This window comes from Halichoerus grypus, chromosome 2, assembly GCF_964656455.1.
Source record: "Halichoerus grypus chromosome 2, mHalGry1.hap1.1, whole genome shotgun sequence".
Taxonomy (NCBI): domain Eukaryota; kingdom Metazoa; phylum Chordata; class Mammalia; order Carnivora; family Phocidae; genus Halichoerus; species Halichoerus grypus.
In genome coordinates, this window is record NC_135713.1 from 96,844,086 (window position 1) to 96,867,603 (window position 23,518).

The window sequence follows — 23,518 nt, forward strand, 5'->3', positions numbered from 1 at the left end:
AGAAGGTGAACGGGGGTGGGGGTGAGATTATAATAGCTGTATCTTTAGTAAACACAAGTACTGTATACATTTTAGTTAGTGGGGTGTTTGTGATGTAGGAAAGACGTTAGGGTTCGAATCGACGGCCAAGAAAGAATTCTTGAGGCGTCTTTGGTGCAAAAAGGTGACTTTATTAAAGCACGCGCACAATACCGGGCACAGAAAGAGCTGCTGCACGGGGGTTGTGAGGGGTGGCTGATTATATACTATGGGGTTGGGGGAGGTAAGGAAAAGGGAAGTTTCAAGAGAACTTTCATATGCTAAAGAGGACCTACAAGATACCTGAGGCCTTGCCATTGTCAAGTTAAGGTGGTTTTTCCCTCTAGTAAAGCATTAACAGTAAGATACTGGGGAGATTCCTAGAAGAATGTCACACCTGTCCCACCCAGGAGTGGGGGGTGGGGGGGAGGTTGCAGGGTGTTAGCTTATCCTTTGTCTTCAGCCAGTATTCTGCTCCCTCACATTTGCATAACAATGTTCTTGGAGCGTGGAATGTGCCACCAAAACCCAAAATAATGTGCTGGAAATTTATTTTCATTTAAAATGAGTTATGCCGGGCGCCTGGGTGGCTCAGTCGTTAAACGTCTGCCTTCGGCTCAGGTCGTGATCCCAGGTTCTTGGGATCGAGCCCCGCATCGGGCTCCCTGCTCAGCGGGAAGCCTGCTTCTCCCTCTCCCACTCCCCCTGCTTGTGTTCCTACTCTCACTACCTCTCTCTCTCCGTTAAATAAATAAAAATAAATAAAAAATAAAATGAGTTATGCCTTCTTATGGGGCCCCATAAAGGGGGATCCCAAATTATCTTGAATCTGCTTTCCAGTGTTCACAATTCTTCACCTAATACAGTTAGGATCACCTCAGTGTAGAAAAACACTTTGTTCACAAAAGGTACTCCTTCAGGACAGACAAATTAGAAAAAGGCACCCCTCTTTTTGGCTGAGGAAGCCTAGAGTTAGGAGGCTTGGTTTGGCATACAAAGCCCCAGCAGGATTTCAGCTTTTTTCTTGAGCCCTCTCTGGTGTGTGGCCTTGTGCAAGGCCCAGCTGTGTGTGGAGCCAATGGACCAATGACAATATGGCGTGCATTCCCAGAAACTCTCTTTATCCATACATTGATTCTGCTAAGGCAGTGGGCAATGACTAAAGTACAAGAACCGATTTATTATGAGACTAATGGGGCAGAGGCCTTTACCCAGTTGTGCAGGAAGAGAACCTTCTCAGCCTCTTCTGAATCTGTCCCCACTTTTTTATTTTAGAAACGTTGGTCCTGAGAACTGCAAAAATTCTGGGCACGAATGACTCTATCCAGACCCCTGCATTAGAACTGACCAAACTGTAGCGTGGGTTCTAGCAGCCCAAGGCCCAGGGATGCTCTGGCCCTGCTTAAGTTCCTGTCTGGAAAACCTTACAGCTGCCAAGAGAACGACTGTTCCAGCCAAAACCTGACCAAAGGCCCTTGACTTCCCTTTCTTAGAGCATTTATTTAAAAACAAAAACAAAAACAAACAAACTTCCAGGCACCTGGCTGGCTCAGTCAGAAGAGGATGCGATTCTTAATCATGAGATCATGATTGTGAGGCCCAGGCTGGCTCTACAGATTACTAAAGCAAGATAAATAAACTTTAAAAAAGAAAAAATAAAAATAAAAAATCTTCCAGTTGTAAATCCTTCCAGTTGTGAGATATCTGTGTATCTCCTATAACCCAGGAGTGTCTTTTTCAAAGACCTGAAAACCATTTCTTTGAAATATTATAATCCAGTTAATAAGGCCTCTGTCTCCCAGTCTGTGGGAAGTAGAAGCCTAACTTGGATAAATTCCAGTTAGCAGACACAGATGGCTGAATCACATTGATATTAGGCAACACTCTTGCCCACTTTTTGTAACTTTTCACTTCTCCAGCCTTTAGTCCTCCTCCCTATCCCTCATTCTGTAACCAAACTATGGTGAGTTGGCTCCTTGATTAGTTATAGAGATTACACCACGCAGAGTCATCACCCAACGCAAACTTAATTTGCAGCAAATAAGACCTTGGGAAATAACTTCCCAAAGTCCTGACTCCCTAAGCAGGGATGGGAGGTTTAGGATGAATATTCAGAAAGGAGAGCTTTGTCATTGAATGGAAAGGTGGGCATAAGGTTGTTCAGGAGTACTTAGAAAATATGGCTTGGGGCACCTGGGTGGCTTAGTTGGTTAAGCATCTGCCTTCGGCTCAGGTCAAGACCGGGAGTCCCGGGATTGAGCCCCCGCAGCGGCCTTCCTGCTCCGCAGGGAAGTCTCCTTCTCCCTCTGTACCTCACTCCTCTGTCACTCTCTCTCTCAAATAAATAAATAAAATCTTAAAGCAAAAACAAAAATGTACTTAAAAGTACTGACTACTATCAGCATTCATTAAAAAAAAAATGCCTATACACAAATCCTTTGTTATGTTAATGAAGGTTGTACTCCTCTTAGGGCGGAGACTTTGACGTTTTGGTGAAGTAGAGGTAACTGTCAGACTAGGGGAAGGGGCTCTGGGCACGCTCTGAGAGCTGGTATAAACTGGATGGGGTCTTGGGCTTCTTATCTACAGTAAGGAATGCAGGGCGTTCACAGTACTGGGAGTTTTACCATTGATTTATTGTGTCTGATATGATGAGGCAATTTCCTGGCCTTGTAGAGACTGTTAATTTTTGCATTCTCTTTGTTCCCTTGAAATCCTAACTACTGACATTTTCACATTTCTTTGTAATTCTGATACCTCCTAAGGAAGTTCTGCAAGTAATATTCTAGGGCAAGAAGAGCCCGCAAGGCTCTCGGAAAATAGCTGGGGGCCTAAAATGATTTGTCCTGTGTCACAAAATCTACGTCTTTTTTTTTTTGTCTTTCTTTTTCCAGGGACCACTAACTCTTTCTGCTTACAATTCTCTTTTTAAAGAGATGATATGCTTACAATTCTCTTTTTAAAGAGATGATTTGCGTCACCTCTGCGCATATCAGAATTGAGCTCAGCTCTTTCCCTTCCTGCCTTCCCCCCCCACATTAGTTACTGAATAAAATGTCTTTACCCTCTTTAACCAGTGTGCAGTTTTATCTTTGATAGTTCTTCTGCTGGTCCTTATCCTGGTTCTTTCTATGAAAGTAACATAACTTGCTGTAACTTAATGTTCTAGCACTCATAGTGTTGCGGGATTTTTTTTTCTCCGTCCGTGCCCGCGGTTCTTGGTCACGCCACTTCGAAGAATGAAGAGGTAGACCAGAGAGGAAAGTGGGCAGCAAAGGCAGGTTTATTGAGTGATAGCAAAGTGACAGTACAAAACTTCCAAGGAGGGAGGGGACCTGAAGGGGTTGTCACCAGAGTTTCTAAGTCTAAGGGTTTTTATGGGCTTCTTGGCAGGCTGTTTTAATCTGATTAACCCTCCTGTCATCCCATCAGATTTTTGTCACCTGTCTATCATGGGAAAGGGTGGAGGACTCCTTCCAGGGCGGTGTAAAACCCTCCTAAGGGTGGTTTTCTCTTAGGGCGGAGGGGCCCCTTGTCCCTGCCTGCCTGCCTTCCAACTATCCTTCATCAATAGTTTTCCCCATTGTTATCTAGTTTCCATAAACATAGTACTTATTTTTTTTTAAAAAAAGATTTTATTTATTTATTTGACAGAGAGAGACACAGCGAGAGAGGGAACACAAGCAGAGGGAGTGGGAGAGGGAGAAGCAGGCTTCCCGCCGAGCAGGGAGCCTGACGTGGGGCTCGATCCCAGGACCCTGGGATCAGGACCTGAGCCGAAGGCAGACGCTTAACCATCTGAGCCACCCAGGCGCCCCAACATAGTACTTATTTTTAAAAGTTTTATTTATTTAAGTAATCTCTACACCCAACGTGATGCTCAAATTCATGACTTCAAAATCAAGATCAAGAGTCACAGGCTCTTCCAACTGAGCCAGCCAGGCGCCGCCCCCTGTAAAGATAATACTTAATCACTGCACAGTATGGGTTTTGTGCTATAAATTTCTTAACCAAAAACCCATTAGATTTTTTATTATAAAAGGACTCTATGTTCATCATGCAAAATGAGAAAAATACCACAAACAAAATATAAATCACCTATCCAGTAATCCCACTACCCTGTTTTGCCTTCTTCTAATCCATTTTCCAACGTTTGCTATTAACCTTTCAATATATATCCTTATAGTCTATATATTCTCTGAATATATTTGTATCATTAAGCATAATTCTAAAAGCAAAAGTGGGATCGCACTTTTTAAACAGATGTCTTTTCTACTTAATATTTTCTGATGTAATCAAATATTGTTCAGAAATGCAATTTTAAAATGACACAACATTCCATTGTTGGTACATTGGAGGTACCATCGTTCATTTAGCACCTTCTTGGTGGACTTTCCAGCCTTTTCCCCACCACCAGTATTTCTCTATTATGAACAATATTGAAATAGTCTTATAGGCAAATCTTTGTGCTCATCCTTATTTAGTTCCTTTGGATAAATTCTGAAGGGAGCATTTAAGTCCACTGAAGACTCAGCTCCCTCTCTTTTTTGGCTTTATGACCATAAATCTCCCTTTCCTCTCTGGTCACATCTCTGCTTCCCATGTAGGATCTTACGAAGACTTAGATCTTCAAAATCTAAATCCTATTCGATTTTGGCTGGGCATGTGCTTTTTTCTCCCACTCTTCCTCAGCAAGCTCACTCATCCCATGGCTTCAATGACCACTCCTGTGCTGATGACTTCCCATCTATACCTGCAGTCTAGATATGTAGTCAGAGCTCCAGTCCCTAAAGATCCATTTCATATGTCTCCACTTGGATGTCTCACAGCACATAAAACTCAACATAGCCAAAATGGAATTCATGATTTTACCTCCCAAATCCTCATTCTCCAGTGATTCCTGTTTTAGTGAGCAGCACCACCATCCACCCAGTGCTTCAAGCCAAAAACCCGATGGTCTTACTTGTCTTCTCTAGTACATTGCACATTTTGCCAAGTCTTGTTGACTCTACTTCCAACCTTTGAGTGTTAAAATTCATTTACTTCTCTTCATCCTCACTGGGACCTCTAGACCAGACTGTCATCAGTCTGTATCACTTCCATAACTGGCTCCTTGCCTCCAGTCTTATTTTCTTCAATTCATTTTCCACATTGCAGCCTGAGAAAATTTGCTAACATGCAAGTGTCATCATGTCACTCTGAAATTTAAACTCCTTAAGTGGCTTTCTCGTTGCCTTTGGGATTGTGTCCATACTCTTTATCATAGCTGAGCAGGACTTTAAAAAAACATTTTTTTTAGATTTTATTTATTTATTTGACAGAGAGAGACACAGCGAGAGAGGGAACACCAGCAGGGGGAGTGGGAGAGGGAGAAGCAGGCTCCCTGCAAAGCAGGGAGCCCGATGCGGGGCTCTACCCCAGGACCCTGTGATCATGACCCAAGCCGAAGGCAGACGCCCAACTGACTGAGCCACCCAGGTGCCCCTGCCCAGGACTTTTTAAAAGAGTAACTGGTCCTGCCTATTTGTCCAGCCTAATTTCTTGACACTCCACACTCTGCTAAAAGCCTTGGTTGTCTTCTCAGTTGTTCCAGTAAACCATTGTTCTACCCTCAGTAATCACATTTCTTGTTGGCTTTTCCAGTCCCATTCATCACATTACCACATCACAGAGTCCATCTAGCACAATGCCTAACGTATTTGACGTTTTATTTTTTTAAGTTTTCTCATTGCTTTTATTTTATCTTTTTAAAGGTTTTATTTATTTGTCAGAGAGAGAGGGAGAGAGCACAGAAGCAGGGGGAGCGGCAGGCAGAGGGAGAAGCAGGTTCCCCGCAGAGCAAGGAGCCCAACGCGGGACTCGATCCCCGGATTCCGGGACCATGACCCGAGCTGAAGGCAGACGTTCAACCGACTGAGCCACCCAGGCATCCCCGTATTTGACATTTTAAAAAGATATGTGTTGAGTTACAATTTTATTTATTTGACAGAGAGAGGGAACACAAGCAGGGGGAGTGGGTGAGGGAGAAGCAGGCCTCCCGCTGAGCAGGGAGCCGGATGCGGGGCTTGATCCCAGGACCCTGGGATTACGACCTGAGCCAAAGGCAGACGCTTCACAACAGAGTCATCCAGGCGCCCCAGACATGTGTTGAGTTAATAGATGTATAAATATTGGGTGAGAGGATGTTAATACAAATATTTTCTATAAGCTGGATATGTACTAATTGAGAAGAGGTATAGTTAAGTCTATAGTCTAATGTCTAAGTCTAGAGTAATTCAGAGCAATGGTCAGATTCGTGCTCCAGCACCTTGGGTCAATTTCCATACCTCTCTAAACTTGTTCTCAGTGTGAGAACTAAGCAAGACAACTAAGGTAAAATGTTCAGTACTTCAGGGGAAGAAAACTTTTCCTTTCTTCCCTTCTAAGTTCTCTGTTTGGTCCAATAATTGACATAAGACAGGGGCTCCTGGCTGGCACAATCAGTAGAGCATAAGGCTATTGATCTTGGGGTCATGAGTTCTACATTGGGGGTAGAGATTACTAAAAAAAAAATTTAAATTAAAAAAAAATCGACATAAGACAGATTAATAGGAGAAAAACTTAATTACAGGCTTCTAGGAGCCCCACCAAGACCTGAGAGGCTCTCCACCAGTCAGGCAATTGAGGTTCATAGGCCATCCTGAGCGAAAGAAAAGAGGGCAAGGATCTGGGATTTCATAGAGGAGAGAGATAGTTCATAGGAAGATGGGAAGAGCCAATATATTGTAAACAAATGCTTGCCATGCTATGAAGAGAAGTCTTTCTTGCGCTAAAAAAAATTATCTTTTGGTAATAGCTCTCTTCCCGATACAGGCTCTCTAGCTCAATATCTTTAGGGCAGTTAAAGGGGTGGTAAAAAGCTCTTTTTAAATCTATTGGGCCTTGATTGTCTTTAGCTCCAAATAATCTGCATGCTAAAGTGGCACATTCTGGGGTGGCCTGCTCTGACCCCCATCAGTACAGTGTCTGGCATAGAAGTGTTTAATAAATGTAATCTAGCAATAGTGACAATGGAGATTATGATACATCGCCTCCAGATGGGTGTTCCATTTTGAATGCCAACCTATTATACTGTTTAGCTGTTTCAATAAGCCTTCCCAGTTGCTACTAGCAATTAAAAATAATTCCTCTTATTGCCTGCAATAAGATAGGCAAACATTTCACATTTCTTAAATTAATACCTATTATTAGACCTTCATGGTATTTATACATTTTGGCTTTCTTACAAAAAAAAAAAAAAAAAAATGCTTCACGGGTGCCTGCCTGGCTCAGTTGGAGGAGCATGTGACTCTTGATCTTGGTGTCATGAGTTCGAGCCCCACGTTGGATGCAGAAATTACTAAAAGAAGTAAACTTTAAAAAAAAAGGTTAAAAAAAGTGCTCCAGTGACGTATGCATGAGCATAACTTTTTTCTTCTTCCTAAAAGATTCCTTCAGATAGATTTCCAGTAGTATTATGGTAACATATTCACATTTTCAGAACTTTTGATATGCATCACCAGGTTGCTTTCTGTAAAGTACAGACTCCTTATTCTAATTTTAGGAGCCCTCTCTAAATCCTGATTTTTCTACTTGTTTTTAATTAAAAATGAAAAACATAATTTTACTTTCCTTTGTATTCTTTTTTTTTTTTTTTAAGATTTTATTTACTTATTTGTCAGAGAGAGCATGTGTGAGGGGGAGCGGCAGAGGGAGTGGGAGAAGCAGACTCCCCACTGAGCAGGGAGCCCGACACTACACGGGGCTCAATCCCAGGACCCTGGGATCATGACCTGAGCCGAAGGCGGATGCTTAACCGACTGAGCCACCCAGGGGCCCCTTTCCTGTGTATTCTTTATATATATGGTGTGGTGATCACTTTGGCCAGTAACTTGTTTCTAGAGGACTATGGCCCATTGTTATCCTTTCTCACAGTGGTATTAGAGACTTACTGAGGTCATGTGTGAATTGTGTTAAAATCAAATGCACTATATATGATTAAATGTAAGATACTCTTGGGCCACTTGGGTGGCTCAGTCCATTTGAGCGTCGGCCTCTTGATTTCAGCTCAAGTCATGATACTGGGGTCATGAGATGGAGCCCTCCATCAGGCTCCATGCAGTCTGCTTCAGATTCTCTCTTCCCCTCCCCCGATCTCTAAAAGAAATAATTAAAAAATAAGATATTCTGGGGCGCCTGGGTGGCTCAGTCATTTAGCGTCTGCCTTTGGCTCGGGTCACGATCCCAGGGTCCTGGGATTAAGCCCCACATCGGGCTCCCTGTTCCACGGGAGGCCTGCTTGTCCCTCTCCCACTCCCCCTGCTTGTGTTCCTGCTCTCACTATCTCTCTCTCTGTCAAATAAATAAATAAATCTTAAAAAAAAAAGATTCTTTTATAGTCAAAAATTCATGTTCTTTCCCACTAACTATTAGGTAGGTAAGTCACAGAGAGCACTGATTTCTGCAAAATGCAGTTACTTAATACAGGAGCAAAAATCAGAGAATAGTATTTATATGGTATAGTATATATACTATAGAAGAATGTTTATTTTTATTTATTGTATTTTTAGATATCAAGGAGATAGCGTTTAACTTTGACTTTTAGTTAGGACTGCATTTGTTGGAAAGTAACACAGAAGACTTGGAGGTAGGCAGTGCGTAATTGGTGTGGCAGCTCCATAATGTCATTTCCCAGGTTCCTATCTCTTGGCTCTGGTATAGTTATACATGGATTTCATTCCCATGGTCAAAGGGCAAGAGGCAAAGGGGTATCTGAATCTGTCTTTTTTTTTAATCAGAAATACAAAGCTTTGGGGCGCCTGGGTGGCTCAGTTAAGTGTTTGCCTTCGGCTCGGGTCATGTTCCCAGGGTCCTGGGATCGAGTCTCACATCGGGCTGTCTGCTCGGTGGGGAGCCTGCTTCTCCCTCTCCTTCTGCCTGCCACTCTGCCTGCTTGTGCTGTCTCTCTTTCTGTCGAATAAATAAAATCTTAAAAAAAAAAAAAAAGAAAAACAAAGCTTTCTTGGAAGCTTTACCTAATGATCTTTTGCTTACATTCCATTGGCCAAAAATGATCATATAGCTATCCCAGGTGCAAAAGGAATCTGGAGAGGAAAATAGTTTTAGTTGGGTACATTGCCACCCTGAACAAAATTGGGTCTGTCAGAGAAAAGGCGGGACAAATATTGACTAGGCAACTTGGTAGTATCTCCCACAGATGTAAATATGTATGTAATTTTTCATTAGTAATATGAAAAATGCCATGTTATTTCTCTAAACCCAGACTGAACTTACCAAATACTCTGTGATTAAACTTCTATTTCATATTAGACCAAACCAACAGAAGAAACAAGTGTAACCGGGCTTCTCAAACCTGGTATTTCTCTCTCTTTTTTTTTTTTTTTTTAAAGATTTTATTGAGAGAGAGAACAAGCGTATGGGAGAGGCAGAGCGAGACGGAGAAGCAGGATCCCTGCTGAGCAGGGAGCCTGATGCGGGGCTCCATCCCAGGACCCTGGGATCATGACCTGAGCCAAAGGCAGACGCTTAACGACTGAGCCACCCAGGTGCCCCAAACCTGGTATCTCTCTTGTTCTTCAGGCTCTACCTTCGCCCAACCCACGGTGCAGAGTATCACTCAGGAATTTGAAATCTGCAGATAGATAGTTGTAGTTTCTGGCAAAGAAAACCTCATCAAACGGCTGCATTTAATCCTGAAAGCATTCCTGTGACATATTTTATATACCAGAGAAATAAAGTATTCTAGGATGTGGAGTCCCTTTTCTTCTAGTGCAAGGAGAAAAGATTGCTTTCTTATTGCTCCTTTGCCACGGCTGACATTATTAGCTAACTAGTTAACTAATTGGCTAATATTTTGGATCTGTAAGTCCCTGGGCTGCCTCAGTCATTAAAAACTTCTCACTGTGAGGGGCGCCTGGGTGGCTCAGTCGTTAAGCGTCTGCCTTCGGTTCAGGTCATGATCCCAGGGTCCTGGGATCGAGCCCTGCATCAGGCTCCCTGCTCTTCGGGAAGCCTGCTTCTCCCTCTCCCATTCCCCCTGCTTGTGTTCCCTCTCTCACTGTGTCTCTGTGTCAAATAAATAAATAAAATAAAAAACAAAAAAACTTCTCACTATGATTTTTATGAATTTAAAACACATGTATTCTATATATTAGATCCTAATTCTACCCGTGTAAATCTAATAGAGGGTCAAAGATGGTAACAGATCTCTTCTGGGGAATCGTGTTTCGTCCATACATTAAATAAATATAAATAAAACTTGTAATTGTGCTCTGGAACCTGAAAAAAACTTGGAGAGCAATGGAGAGCAATTATCCTTAAAAGATGTGAAAAGTGGGGCACCTGGGTGGCTCAGTCCGTTAAGCTGTCTGCCTTTGGCTCATGTCATGATCCCAGGGTCCTCAGATGGAGCCCTGCATGGGGCTTCCTGCTCAGCAGGAGAGTCTGCTTCTCCCTTGCCCTCTGCCCTTCCCCCCACTTGTGCTCTCTATCTTGTTCTCTCTCTCTTAAATAAATAAAATCTTCTAAAAAAATGTGAAAAGCTTTTTTTTTTTTCCTTTCAAAACCAACAGATTATACGATTTTGCTTAACATATATGAGGAAGTCTTACAAGTTTTCTAACTAAGGGTTTAACTTCTCTCTTCATGTCCAGGAATATACTAGTAGATCTAAGAAATAACTTAGTCATGAAGGCACTGAGTATTTGGTATGTTTTAGGGATTCAAAAGCAAAATCCAATCATATGGCTGTATGGCATAGGATTTTGTGCACCTGAAAGGTGGTATAGGATCCTGGTTAAGGGAGTATGCCTTGAGCCAAACTGCCAGGATTATTAGCTGTGTGATCATGGGCTAGTTACTTAGCTTCTCCGTGTGCCTCAATCTCTCAGGTTAAATGGGGATAACAGTAGTATGTACTTTGAAGGATGATTATGAGTTTATTTCCACAAAGAAGTTAGTAGAGTGCCCGGCCATTTGTTAGCAGTCAAAAACATTAGCCATTATTTTAGCCATTAGAGATTCCTCTTTCCCAGGGAAATTTAAGGACTCTTCGCTGGGTCATTTGTGTCAGCAACCTCCAAAATCCAGTTGTGGCAAGCTTCTCTAAACATGGTTCCACTCCCCTTTTAACATATACTAAAAATGCAATGGAAACTCTTACCGTGTTTCTTTCTGCTTATAACTTAAAATAATTAAAGCAAGCATATTCAACAACAAAACAAAACAATCCTTTTACACTCTACAAAACTTTTTAGACAAAAGCCTCAAACATATTTCAAAATGTTTTGGTAATGGTTTACAGCATGTATTAATCTGATAAAAACTCACTTTTTTATGTCTCTGCCCACTAAGGTCTCATGGATCCTCAAGAGTATGGGTAAACAGACAACCAAAATTTAATGAATCTCTGCCAAAAAGGTAAGTAAATGGTGATTTTTTTTTTTCCCTTAAACACTCAAGACCACATAATGTTGCAGTAGAGAAAAGAGAAGGCAGTCAGAGTGTCCTCATCAGACACTCCTCACATAAGTAGGAGACAGCACTTCTTCAGTGGGTCTCAGAAGGTAGGATCCTTGCCACAGGAAAGCTGGGTTTAGCTGCCTGGATGGGCTGGGTGAGTGTGTAGTTCTGATTCCCACCAGAGTGGCCAGACATTTGGGAAACAAGCCTTCCAGGCGCAAGTACCCACCTGTAGAAATTAGAGCTAAAAGTCATGCATTTCAAACATTATTAACAGGTTGCTCTGGCTAGCTTTGCACTGAGGCCTAAGGCTTCAACAACTGTAGCCTCTGGCAGCAAAAAAAGGAATGTCTTGGGGCGCCTGGGTGGCTCAGTTGTTAAGCGTCTGCCTTCGGCTCCGGTCGTGATCCCAGTGTCCTGGGATCGAGCCCCGCATCGAGCCCCGCATCGGGCTCCTTGCTCTGCAGGAGGCCTGCTTCTCCCTCTCCCACTCCCCCTGCTTGTGTTCCTTCTCTCGCTGTGTCTCTCGCTGTCAAATAAATAAATAAAATCTTAAAAAAAAAAAAAAAAGGAATGTCTTCCCAAAGTGGCAATTGTTTGGGATTATCACAGGGACTCCTACTTATATACAGCTTTAGAAATATAAATTCAAAAGTTTTTGGAGTTCATTCATTCAACATTTGCTGTGCATAAAACCCAACTATTCAGGGGCGCCGGGGTGGCTCAGTCTTAAGCGGCTGCCTTCCGCTCAGGTCATGATCACAGGGTCCTGGGATGGAGCCCAGCATCGGACTCCCTGATCAGCTGGAAGCCTGCTTCTCCCTCTCCCACTCCCTCTGCTTGTGTTCCCTCTCTCGCTGTGTCTCTATCAAAACAAACAAACAAAACAAAAAAACCCCAACTATTCAAAATTCCTGCTCAATTAGGTCTAGTTTATTAAGTTCCACTACAAACGGTAAATGTTTGATGTGTAACATTTAAGGTATCTGCTAAATATTATTAATTAAACATAGTAAATGTGAGGTTGTTTCTTAAGAGAAGCTCGAGGCAGAGAAGCCTATTTGATTAAAAAAATCTGAGTCCAATATGTTACTATCAACAAGTGTTCTCTGAAGTATTTATTGATCTTGTTGATCACTATTAAATTTGTTAAAGATTGGTATTGTGATTGCTAAATATTTCCAAGAAGTGAAAAAAATAATTTCATATTTACTGGATAAGCTGAAAAAAACGCTACGGCTCTTGGAGGGTTAGTTTATTTTCCAGAGTTTATGTATAAAAGAAGTCTTAAAATTACTTACATACAATACTGTTCCTCAATACATTTCTTAAACATACTTAAACCATGGCATGCATTACTTTTAAGAAATCTACCATGCTTTAAACGCTTGAGAGCGTATCTTTCTTCCGAGGGAGTGTAATTAACAAAAGGGCCCTTAAGTGAGTTGGGAGGGCAAGGGGAGGAAAGGAGGATGGGGCCGCCTTCCTTCTGGGTCAGGGTTAGTTTGCGTGTGCTAGATTCTGGAAGAGAAAAGGTCAGTGCAGGAATTTAGTGATTCCTTATTATCTCAAGATGGAAGTCGGGGCTCTCGGGCTTGTCCAGGTTATGAATGGAGAGCTCGACTTCCTTTTCCCTTGCGTCCTCCTAGGTGGCAGTGGGTTTAGGAAGGAAGTGGCGGGGCGCAGGCCCACAGTCCTCGCCCGCGCCCTCCGCATCCGAGTGGCGAGGCCGGGACGGTTCAGCTCACCCAGTCAGTGTAAATTCTGGGAGGGCCCGCTGGAGGAGAGCTCCGCCGGAGTGTGCAAACGGGATTCTGTGAATGTTGACATTAAAGGAATACGCAAATTCAGCGTAGTCACCGCAGCTTACCCGCACCTATTTTTATATCTAAGCCAAGGTCACTCTTTAATACCGGGCTATAGCCCTGAGCTGGGGCATCGCGCTCTGCCTTGTGGCGGCGGCCCGGGCGGAGAGCGGGCTCCGGGGGCGAGGCGGGGGCAGCCCGGCGCACCACCCCCCCCGCCCCGGCTGTCCGAGCCCGCACCTGCCCGGCGGTCGCCTGAAGGCCGGGCCCGGAGGGAGGCAGGGCGGCGTCGCCGGCGCCGAGGAGGGGCCGCGCGGCGCGGGCGGGGGGATTCGCGGTGGGCGCGGGCGCAGCGCGGCTGCAAAGGCTGGAGGCGCTGCGGCGCGAGTGCGTCACGCCGGCGGAGGGCACGGTGGGCTGCGGCCGACCCACAGACGAGGAGCCAGGCGTCCCGGGCGAGGGGGAGGCGGCCGCACCCGCCCTGGCAGCCGCGAGCGGCGCGGCCCGGGACCGGCCGGGGGTCGCCAGCGAGCAGCCGCCGGCTCCATTCATTCCCGCGGCTCCGCCTCCTTTCCCGGGCTCCGGTGGCTTCGGAGGCGCGTCCGAGGTGAGTGCGCAGCCCCTCCGGGGCGGGGGGGGCCTCGGGCTGAGGCCCAGGCTGCCGCGCCCGACCCCGCGCCCCGCCGGCTTCGGACCCGCGCCCCCGCGGGTGGCGACGCGAGCCGCGGGCTGCGGGCCGCCCTGAGGACTCGGCCGCGGCCCGCGCAGGCCCACGCCGGCCTCCCGGGCCCCGGGCGCGCGTCCAGCTGCAGGCGGCCGGCCGGGTCCCCCGAGGGGCGTGTGGCGCGCCCCCAGGTGCGCCGGCCTCCTCGTCAGCGCCACCATTTTGTGTGAGGGAATGCCGCCTTCTTCTTGGCCGGCCTCGGATCGCGTTCGGCTCCCCAGCTGCTGCGTGCCGAGCCCCCTCCGCTCCCACTGCGCCCCACCTGGAGCCTGTCCGCGCTCGCCGGCGGCCCCGGCGGGGTGAAGAGCGGAGCTGGTGAGGCGGCGCGCTGAGACGTTTAGGCTCGGGTTCAGCCACGCAGGTGGCCTCCGGAGATGCTCTGACCACCTCCCTTACCTTCAACTTCTTTTGGTTTAGATACCGTATAGGTTCTCTTCTAGAATGCAGGTCATTGCAATTTTGTTCTAATTCTTAGCTGCCCATTGTGCAGTTTTTCGAGGCCTGTGCCCCAGGAGATCGATGGGTGAAGCATTGAGCCCTGGGTTGTTTATGCTTCAGGGACCTGGATTACATTTACTCCCATTATTGTCCTTTGGGAGAAATGATGAAACATCTTACTCCATTTTCAGCTTCTGGAAATTGGTGTGGGTATCTTGAATTATTTTAGATTATTAGATTCTAAGATAACTGTCTGATGCAGGCCCCTTTCCCCCTTTGAGAGATCCTTTCGAAACATCAATTAAAATACTCCCTTGTGAGGATTTTTGAGGGGGTTGGGGCTGGCGGAACAGGTTTCTGGAAGACTACCGGAAGGAAAAGTTGTAATTGTGATTCAGAACTGTCACACAGTTTGTCATTTTCAGGGTTCCTGAGAATTTGGTAATTCTTGTTTTGATTTATCTTCTCGCAAATGTACCTAAGTACCTAGTGGATTATACTTGGGCCATTTGTGTTTTATCACTGCATCACGGGGATTAAAATCTGGCATGGTGGCTGTTGCATAATACACACGTTTGGGCCTTGGAGGGAATTTACCAAAATGGACCTGGGTTTGATGTACCACGTACATCTGTTTACATTGATGGATTGATTGTACCGGTTATGTTTGCAGACTATAGCTTGTTTTTCTCTTACCGGAGGAAAGATTTTTAGTGCCTAATATGGACCAGGCTAAGTTTTCGTGTTGAGGGGAGGTGGAGGACAGGGAATGAAATAGTGAGAGGAACCTGGGAAATGACCATTTGTGATAAGGCTTCTAGTAGAAACAAAGATAAAACATCAGTCTTTCAAGGAAAGCTTGTAGGTTTCGGAGTAGCCTTCTCTCTTTGAATTTATGAGGAGGATAGGTTTAGGGAACTTAGAAATAGATTATGAGTAGCAATATTAGCCTGCTGCGTGAGTATTAAGATGTTTTACCTGTGGATTTAAGGTTGTAAAAAGTTTCAAATTAGTTTGACCTGAAATTAGTCCAAAACAGTATTAGAATCATTACAAGTGGTATCAAGTGGTATCATTTTCTAATAAAGGTACAGTATATGCCAAACAAAGGGCTTAACTCTGATTTGGATAAAACAAAGTATTTTATAATAAAATGCTTTTGAGAGTACAATTCCATTGTCATCCTTCTTATAAAATTACTTTTTTTTTGAATAGTTGAAGACTCTTCCATTAATTCTTCGATAAGCAAGTAATTTCTTATGTACCATTCCTAGCAGAAATGTCATGCCTCTCATTAATGACATGTTCCAGGAGGAGAATTATGGAGGTGAAAGGGACCTTGGACATGGAGAGATGAATCTTGTTTTAGGGAACTTGAGCAAGCACAGATTGTCTGCTAGGGTGATTGGATCTGTCTTAGATTCACGGGGAACAAGATAGATCCTCCCAGCAAGTTCATCTTTGAGCCAGATAAAGTTCCCACACCTTTACATTGATTCTGTTAATACACGGGTTACAGAGGTTCACTGAATCGGTACTATTGTGTTTTATTAACTCCAGCTTGAATTAATGTGGTTTGAGATTTTGAGCATCCATGTTACCAATGTTTGAGAAACTGAAAAGGAAAAAAAAACACTTTTGTTTTTCTCCATTAGCTCCCACCCCCCCCCCTTTTTAAAAAAAGATTTATTGGAGGGGGCAGAGAGCAAGAAAGCAAGCATGAGCATGGGGAGGGGCAGAGGGAGAAGCTGACTCCCTGCTGAGCAGGGAGCCCACAGCGGAGCTTCATCCCAGGACCCTGAGATCATCACTTGATGCAAAGGCTGAGGAAGGCAGACGCTTAACCGACTGAGCCACCCAGGCGCTGGCTCCCCTAGGAGAACTATTATGGAGGTAAAAGGAACCTTGGACGTGGAGAGATGAGTCTTGTTTTAGGGAACTTTTACTTTGGGGGCGGTCTCAAGCTGACTCCCTTGCTGAGTGCGGAGCCGGAGCCGGAGCCGGAGGCGGGGCTCATCTCACCACCCTGAGATCATGACCTGTGCCAAAATGAAGTCTGCCATTCGGGGCTCCTGGGTGGCTCAGTCGTTAAGCGTCTGCCTTCAGTTCGGGTCATGATCCCAGAATCCTGGGATCGAGCCCTGTATCGGGCTCCCTGCTCAGCAGGAAGCCTGCTTCTCCCTCTCCTTCTTCCACTCCCCCTGCTTGTGTTCCCTCTCTCGTTGTCTCTCTCTCTCTCTGTCAAATAAATAAATAAAATCTTAAAAAAAAAAAAAAAAGTCTGCCACTTAACCTACCGGCACTCGGTCTAGTCCTTTATTTATTAAAAAAAGATTATATTTATTTGAGAGAGCGAGCACAAGCAAGGGGGGGCAGCAGAGGGAGAGGGAGAAGCAGACTCCCCGCTGGGCAGGGAGCCTGATGGGGGGCTCCATCCGAGGACCCTGGGATCATGACCTGAGCCGAAGGCAGATGGTTAACCGACGAGCCACCTAGGTCTAACCTTTTTAAAATCTTACGTGTTGGGGCGCCTGGGTGGCTCAGTCGTTGGGCGTTTGCCTTTGGCTCAGGTCGTGGTCCCCGGGTCCTGGGATCGAGCCCCTCATCGGGCTCCCTCCTTCGCGGGAAGCCTGCTTCTCCCTCTCCCACTCCCCCTCCTTGTGTTCCCTCTCTCGCTGTGTCTCTGTCAAATAAATTAAAATAAATAAATAAATAAAACCTTACGTGTGTTATGTTCAGTTATGTGCCTAAAAATGCAAAGAGATTTACTTTTTAAAGGTAATTAGAATATGAGAGGATTGAGTATTCAGGCAGAGATTCCAAAAATATTTATGAAGGATTCTGTAGAAAGGATTATTGGTTGAACAGGAATTGAAACAAAACCTTCATGTTTCTTCCTATTTCTAAGATTTTGTGATTCTAAAATGAAAAAGGAATTGCGTGATTACTGTGTTTAAGATGATTTTCTCTTCACACATCATTAGGCTTTTGATTCGTTGTATATTTAACGCTGAAATTAAAGTTCTAAATTTGGTATGCTTCATGGGTAGTAGGATATTTCACAATTCTTTCCAACAACAACAACAAAATTACTCAAAGTTGAATTTATTAAGAAAAAGATGTCATGGTTTAAAAATAATCAGGGAAAAGCTGATAATTTACTAAAGACATCCTAAAATAATTAGACTCATTCAGTTTCAGGGCTGGTATGTGAGACCTTAAGGTTTATCTGCTCTGTAGGGGGGAACTACTGACTTAGCCCCACCTATTCTTTGTTTAGAAAGTTTGTGACTTACCACTTTTTTAAAAAAATGTGTATCATTTTTAGGTACTACCTGCTCCAGTGAGATGTTAGTTTTAGGCTACACCAAAGGTAGCTTTCATTTTATTCAACAAACACCGAGTGTCTATTTTATGGTTAAAGGAACACAAAAACAAATAGACCTCACTTTCATGGAGTTTATAGTTAAGTATTGTGGATTAAAATGCCAAAGATTCCTTAAAATCTAAGAGCACACAGATTTTTGCCACTATGGGTTGTGCAGTGGAGAAGGTTCGGTTGCTGAAAGGAACTGAAGAGGGAAGGAAATTAAGAAGTAGAATTGAGAGTGTGTCCAGGGAAGGAGAGGAACATTGAAGCGGCAGATTGTTGGTTGGGTTTGGTCTGTGATAAGGTCAGGAGGGGGTGGGGGTGAAAATCCACTGAATTTGGGAGTTGAGGGTTACTGGAGGCCTTAAGAATAGTACTATCAGAAGCGCCTGGGTGGCTCGGTCATTGAGCGTCTGCCTTCGGCTCAGGTCATGATCCTGGAGTCCCGGGATCGAGTCCCACATCGGGCTCCCTGCTCGGCAGGGAGTCTGCTTCTCCCTCTGACCCTCTCATGCTCTCTCTGTCTCATTCTCTCTCTCAAATAAATAGATAAAATCTTAAAAAAAAAAAAAAAAGAATAGTACTATCAGGAGCGCCTGGGTGGCTCGGTCATTGAGCGTCTGCCTTCGGCTCAGGTCATGATCCCAGGGTCCTGGGATCGAGTTCTGCCTCGGGCTCCCTGCTCAGCGGGAAGCCTGCTTCTCCCTCTGCCACTCCCCCTGCTTGTGTTCCCTCTCTTGCTGTCTTTCTGTCAAATGAATAAAATCTTCAAAAAAAAAAAAAAAGTACTATCAGTGTAATGATGAGGGGAGAAGCCAATTGAGGAATGAATAGGAGTGTTGAAAATGTCAAAGAGCTTGACTTTTTGTTATACAATGATTGATAAAGAAATAGACTGTATTATTAAATGATTTTATTGTCTAAAATCTTTTACACATAAATACCAGTGCTTTCGAGTTTGGGTCGGTCCTGATTAATACCTGATGAACTTAGAATACTCTGATTCTTCACTTAACAGTAGTTGTTATTCAGAGGCAGTATAATAATACGAAATTCAAGGCAAATAGACATGGGTTTGAAACCTGGCTTTGGTGTTTCTAGCTGCCTTTTTTTTTTTTTTTTTAAAGATTTTATTTATTTGAGAGAGAATGAGAGGGAGAAAGAACATGAGAGGGGTAAGGGTCAGAGGGAGAAGCAGGCTCCCCGCAGAGCAGGGAGCCCAATGAGGGACTCCATCCAGGGACTCCAGGATCATGACCTGAGCCGAAGGCAGTTGCTTAACCAACTGAGCCACCCAGGCGCCCTCTAGCTGCCTTTTAAGATACTTAATCTCTCTGGGCCTCAGTTTCCTCATTTGTAAAAGAGTAGTTATAACAGAGCCTATCTTAAAATGTTGGCAGAAATAAGTGTGATCATGTCTCTTTTATTATCTTCTCATACCCACCCTGTGTACAACATAATACTTTGTTGAGGTATATTTCAAAGCAACAATTTACTTTCTCACTTTTAAAATTGTGATCTACTGCTTGTCAGAGCTTTTGCACTGCGTAAAATACAACCCTTTAAACCCTTTGTAGCTTTTGTGGATTCCAGACTAAGAACCTGTCTTGTTTTCTTAAGTATATTTATTTTTTTAGTACTTAAAAAAACATGTCTAAAAGTACTTAAAATTAATTTTAAGGCTGGGGAGATTTATTGATAATATTTTTTAAACTGTAAAAAAGAAATTGAACTGATTCTGAATAAACTTTGTTTGGAGAATAGTAACTTTTTGTATCTGAGCAGCTTCTCAGAAGGGCCAAAACAAGGGCATAGTTTTATAAAATGATTCATATGGTTTTACAGTTTGATGTACAAATGACCACTCAGCTAACGTCTGTGCTCTCTTGGCCCTCCTTTGCAGAACTCTGACACTGGCTTGGAAGGAGACAAGGGACATTCTTGTGCATGTACTTACAGAGGGGCGGAGAGAAACCGGTTTCTCCTATCCTGAGTTTGAATATACCAGCTGTCCCTAGTCTTTGATTAGCTAGTTGGCTGGGCTTTCATGTGGGTGTAATTCATTTGTGGGTAGCATTTATTTTGGAATGGCTCATTCTTTTTACCCTTGACATACATGCAGAATAACTCTTAAGTTTTCATCTGCATATTGACTCTTCACATATTTGAAGGGCAACTTTCTTGCCTCTCTTCCCCAAGATTTTCCTTCACTAATTTCTCCCAATTCCTGTTCCTCATGTATTGTACCATGCTATCTAGATCCTTTGCCATCCTGGCTGTTTTCCATTGGAGGCATTCCAGTTTTTCAGTGTGATTTTTCTTAAAATGTGATCATCCAAGTGGAATCAAAAACTATGAGGAGTGCAGGGATACTTTTCCATCTCTAGATCTGGACCGTCACAACCTTAATAAAGAAGCCCTATTCTAGGGTTATTTTGCTTTAACTTAAGAAAAACTTGCTCTTGGGACACCTGGGTGGCTCAGTCAGTTAAGTGTCTGCCTTTGGCTCAGGTCGTGATCCCGGGATTCTGGGATCGAGTCCCACATTGGGCTCTCTGCTCAGCAGGGAGTCTGCTTCTCCCTCTCCCCCGGCTTCTGTCTTTCTCTCACTCTCACACATTCTCTCTCTCAAATAAATAAATGAATAAAGAAAAATAAAACCACAAAACAATCTTTAAAAAAAAGAAAAGCTTGCTTTTCGTTCATGTTGAGTCTACTATCATCTAAAACTCAAGGTCTGTTTGTCCTTCAGCAATGAATAATTTATTTATTTATTTTTTTCAGCAATGAATAATTTAAAAACTATAATGTAACTTAGTGAATTTCATTTTTTCTTTAGCTCTGTTTTGTTGTAATTAAGGAAATATTTTTTATTTTATTTATTAAGATTTTATTTATTTATTTGACAGACACAGTGAGAGAGGGAACACAAGTGGGGGGGTGGGAGAGGGAGAGAAGCAGGCCTCCCGCTGAGCAGGGAGCCCGATGTGGGGCTCTATCCCAGGACCCCGGGATCATGACCCGAGCGGAAGGCAGACGCTTAACGACTGAGCCACCCCGATGCACTGTAATTAAACACTTGGTAGGCATTTTAGCTTGTCAGTTTTTATGTTTCCCTTTTATTTTTTTAATTTTAAAACAGTTGGCTTTTGGGGTGCCTGGGTGGCTCAGTCGTTAAGCGTCTGCCTTCGGCTCAGGTCATGAACCTAGGGTCCTGGGATCGAGCCCTACATCGGGCTCCCTGCTCCGCGGGAAGCCTGCTTCTCCCTCTCCCACTCCCCCTGCTTGTGTTCCCTCTCTCTCCGTGTCTCTGTCAAATAAATAAAATCTTTAAAAAAAAAAAAGTTGGCTTTGTTTCTTATTTTTGAATTTTTAGAAGATATTTCATAGCATTTATATTGTGAAGCCTGAATTTTTTACTCATTACTTCCATGTGCCCATTGTGAGATGTGGCTGCACTGAGTGCATGACTTACCCACTATCCTATCATGTTATTCTCAAGTTTTTGATATTGCAAAGAGTGTTGCTCAGAATATTTTCATGCATGCTTCCTGGAATATCTCTAGTTGTGTACACGAGCAACATAATACATGAAACTACTATTATTTCTCAAGTACTTGAACCCATTTACATTGTTACCAGGGTGTCTAAGTGGTCTTATTGATTCACTACCTCTCCAACACTTGATAGATTTCTTAATTTTTGCTCATCTAGTGGGTACAAAATGGTATTTAATTGTGGTCCGAATTTGCATTTTCCTGATTATGAATAAAGCAGAGAATTTTTTTTTTTTAAAGATTTTATTTATTTATTTGACAGAGACACAGCGAGAGAGGGAACGCAAGCAGGGGGAGGGGGAGAGGGAGAAGCAGGCTTCCCGCAGAGCAGGGAGCCCGATGTGGGGCTCGATCCCAGGACCCTGGGATCAGGACCTGAGCCGAAGGCAGACGCTTAACGACTGAGCCACCCAGACGCCCCCAGAGAATCTCTTAATTAAAAAAAAAGTTGGCTTTGTATTGTGTAGTAACTATTTAAAAATTCTGAAGACAGTGAATCTTAGTTATTAGAACAGGCATTAAAGTTTGAAGACAGGATATTGCAAGATTTAAAAAATCCCAACTCCTGAGGAGTGACTAAACAGTATGTTTGATATATTCTATGATACTTGTGTTATCAGATACATCCTTTTGTCTTGACCTCGGAACCTGGGCACCAGGTTAAATCCCTTGGAGACAGATTGCCTAAGTTTAGAGCATGATTGCCACTTACTAGCAATGTGATTTGGGGCAACTGACTCAACCTTCCCACACCTGAGGCTCCTCATTGGGAGACTGTGTGTTAAGAATACCTGCCTCATAGAGAGTCATTTGGAGTCATCAACGAGATAACGTGTAGAGCATCGTGCCTGGGGCAAGGCAGACAAGCTGGAAGTGGTAGTTCTCATCATTGGAAGACACGTTTGAGTTTTAAAAAATAATTATAAATGAATTTTTGATGATACTACCCCTTTGTAAATTAAGACCTTTTTTCATAACTTTTTTTCTTCAAGTAATCACGTATAGATACATAAGCTATTAGTTAGAAGGCACATCAAATAATTTGACCCAAATGGATTATGCTTCCCTGGAGTTCTGAGCCTGGTAGTATAGACGAAGAAAAAGAGATCACATTAACATGTGATAAGTATATTAAAAGAAGTATGCACAAGGTACTTACCAGAGTTTCTCAGCTTGTCTCCCTTCAGTTCTACCTATTAATCCGTCCTGTGTACAGCTGTGGGACAGATTGAAAGCATAGGTTCGATTGCGAATGTCTCTTTCCTGCTCAAGATCCTTAAATTGCCAGCTGTATCCCAAATAAAGTCCAACTCTTTTTTTTTTAAAAGATTTTATTTACTTATTTGACGGAGACAGAGAGAGCAGGAACACAAGCAGGGGGGAATGGGCGAGGGAGAAGCAGGCTTCCCGCTGAGCAGGGAGCCCGATGTGGGACTCGATCCCAGGACGCTGGGATCATGACCTGAGCCAAAGGCAGACGCTTAATGACTGAGCCACCCAGGCGCGCCAAAGTCCCAACTCTTTAGTCTGATGTTCTTGGCCTTTTGTGTTCTGTCCTCAGTTGATTTTCCTTACGTTCCTTCCACTACTTCTCCTAATATACCTTAAGTCTTCTGGTAAATCCAGCTGCTTGCCATTTTCAGCATGCTTCCTGGCTTCCATTTAGTGTGCTCCATCTTTTGAGAGGGTTATCCCCTCTCTGCCTGTTGAAGCTCCATATATTGCTTTTCATCTAGCAGCAGAACCTTACACTCTCATCTGTGGCTGTTCTTCTTCCTAGCACCACTGTGTGATTTGTTCATACAAACTTTTGTTCATTAACTCATTTATTCATTAAATATGTATTGAAGTCAGATAGGAAGGCTACCATCACTTACCTTTTTTTCTCCTAGGCTTACTGCCAGTGAGAGGTAAGAAAACAAGTTTTCTTAATCTGGGCGAGCAAACCCATCTGAAGTTGCGAGAGGTTTGCAGGTACAGGTGTGTGGGGCCATGGATGGAAGTGCGGAGTTGGAGAAGCCTGAAAGGGAAAGAGGTGTGGGGCGCCTGTGGTTCTGAATCTCCTTTTCCCAAGTTGGTATTATACTCTGCCCACAGTGGCAACTTG

General features: G+C 43.8%; 1 protein-coding gene across 2 annotated transcripts in view; it reads left to right on the plus strand.

The window, feature by feature from the left end:
- Positions 1-13,655: 13,655 nt before the first annotated feature.
- FAM169A (family with sequence similarity 169 member A) overlaps positions 13,656-23,518 on the plus strand; it is a 72,373-nt gene continuing 62,510 nt past the window's right edge. The window contains exon 1 of one of the 2 annotated variants that reach the window (XM_036078535.2): positions 13,656-13,929. The gene's annotated coding sequence lies outside the window, so the exon portion shown is untranslated. Of the gene's footprint in view, positions 13,930-14,054; positions 14,362-23,518 lie in introns of those variants that run through there. The other variant, XM_036078536.2, reaches the window with a different exon arrangement.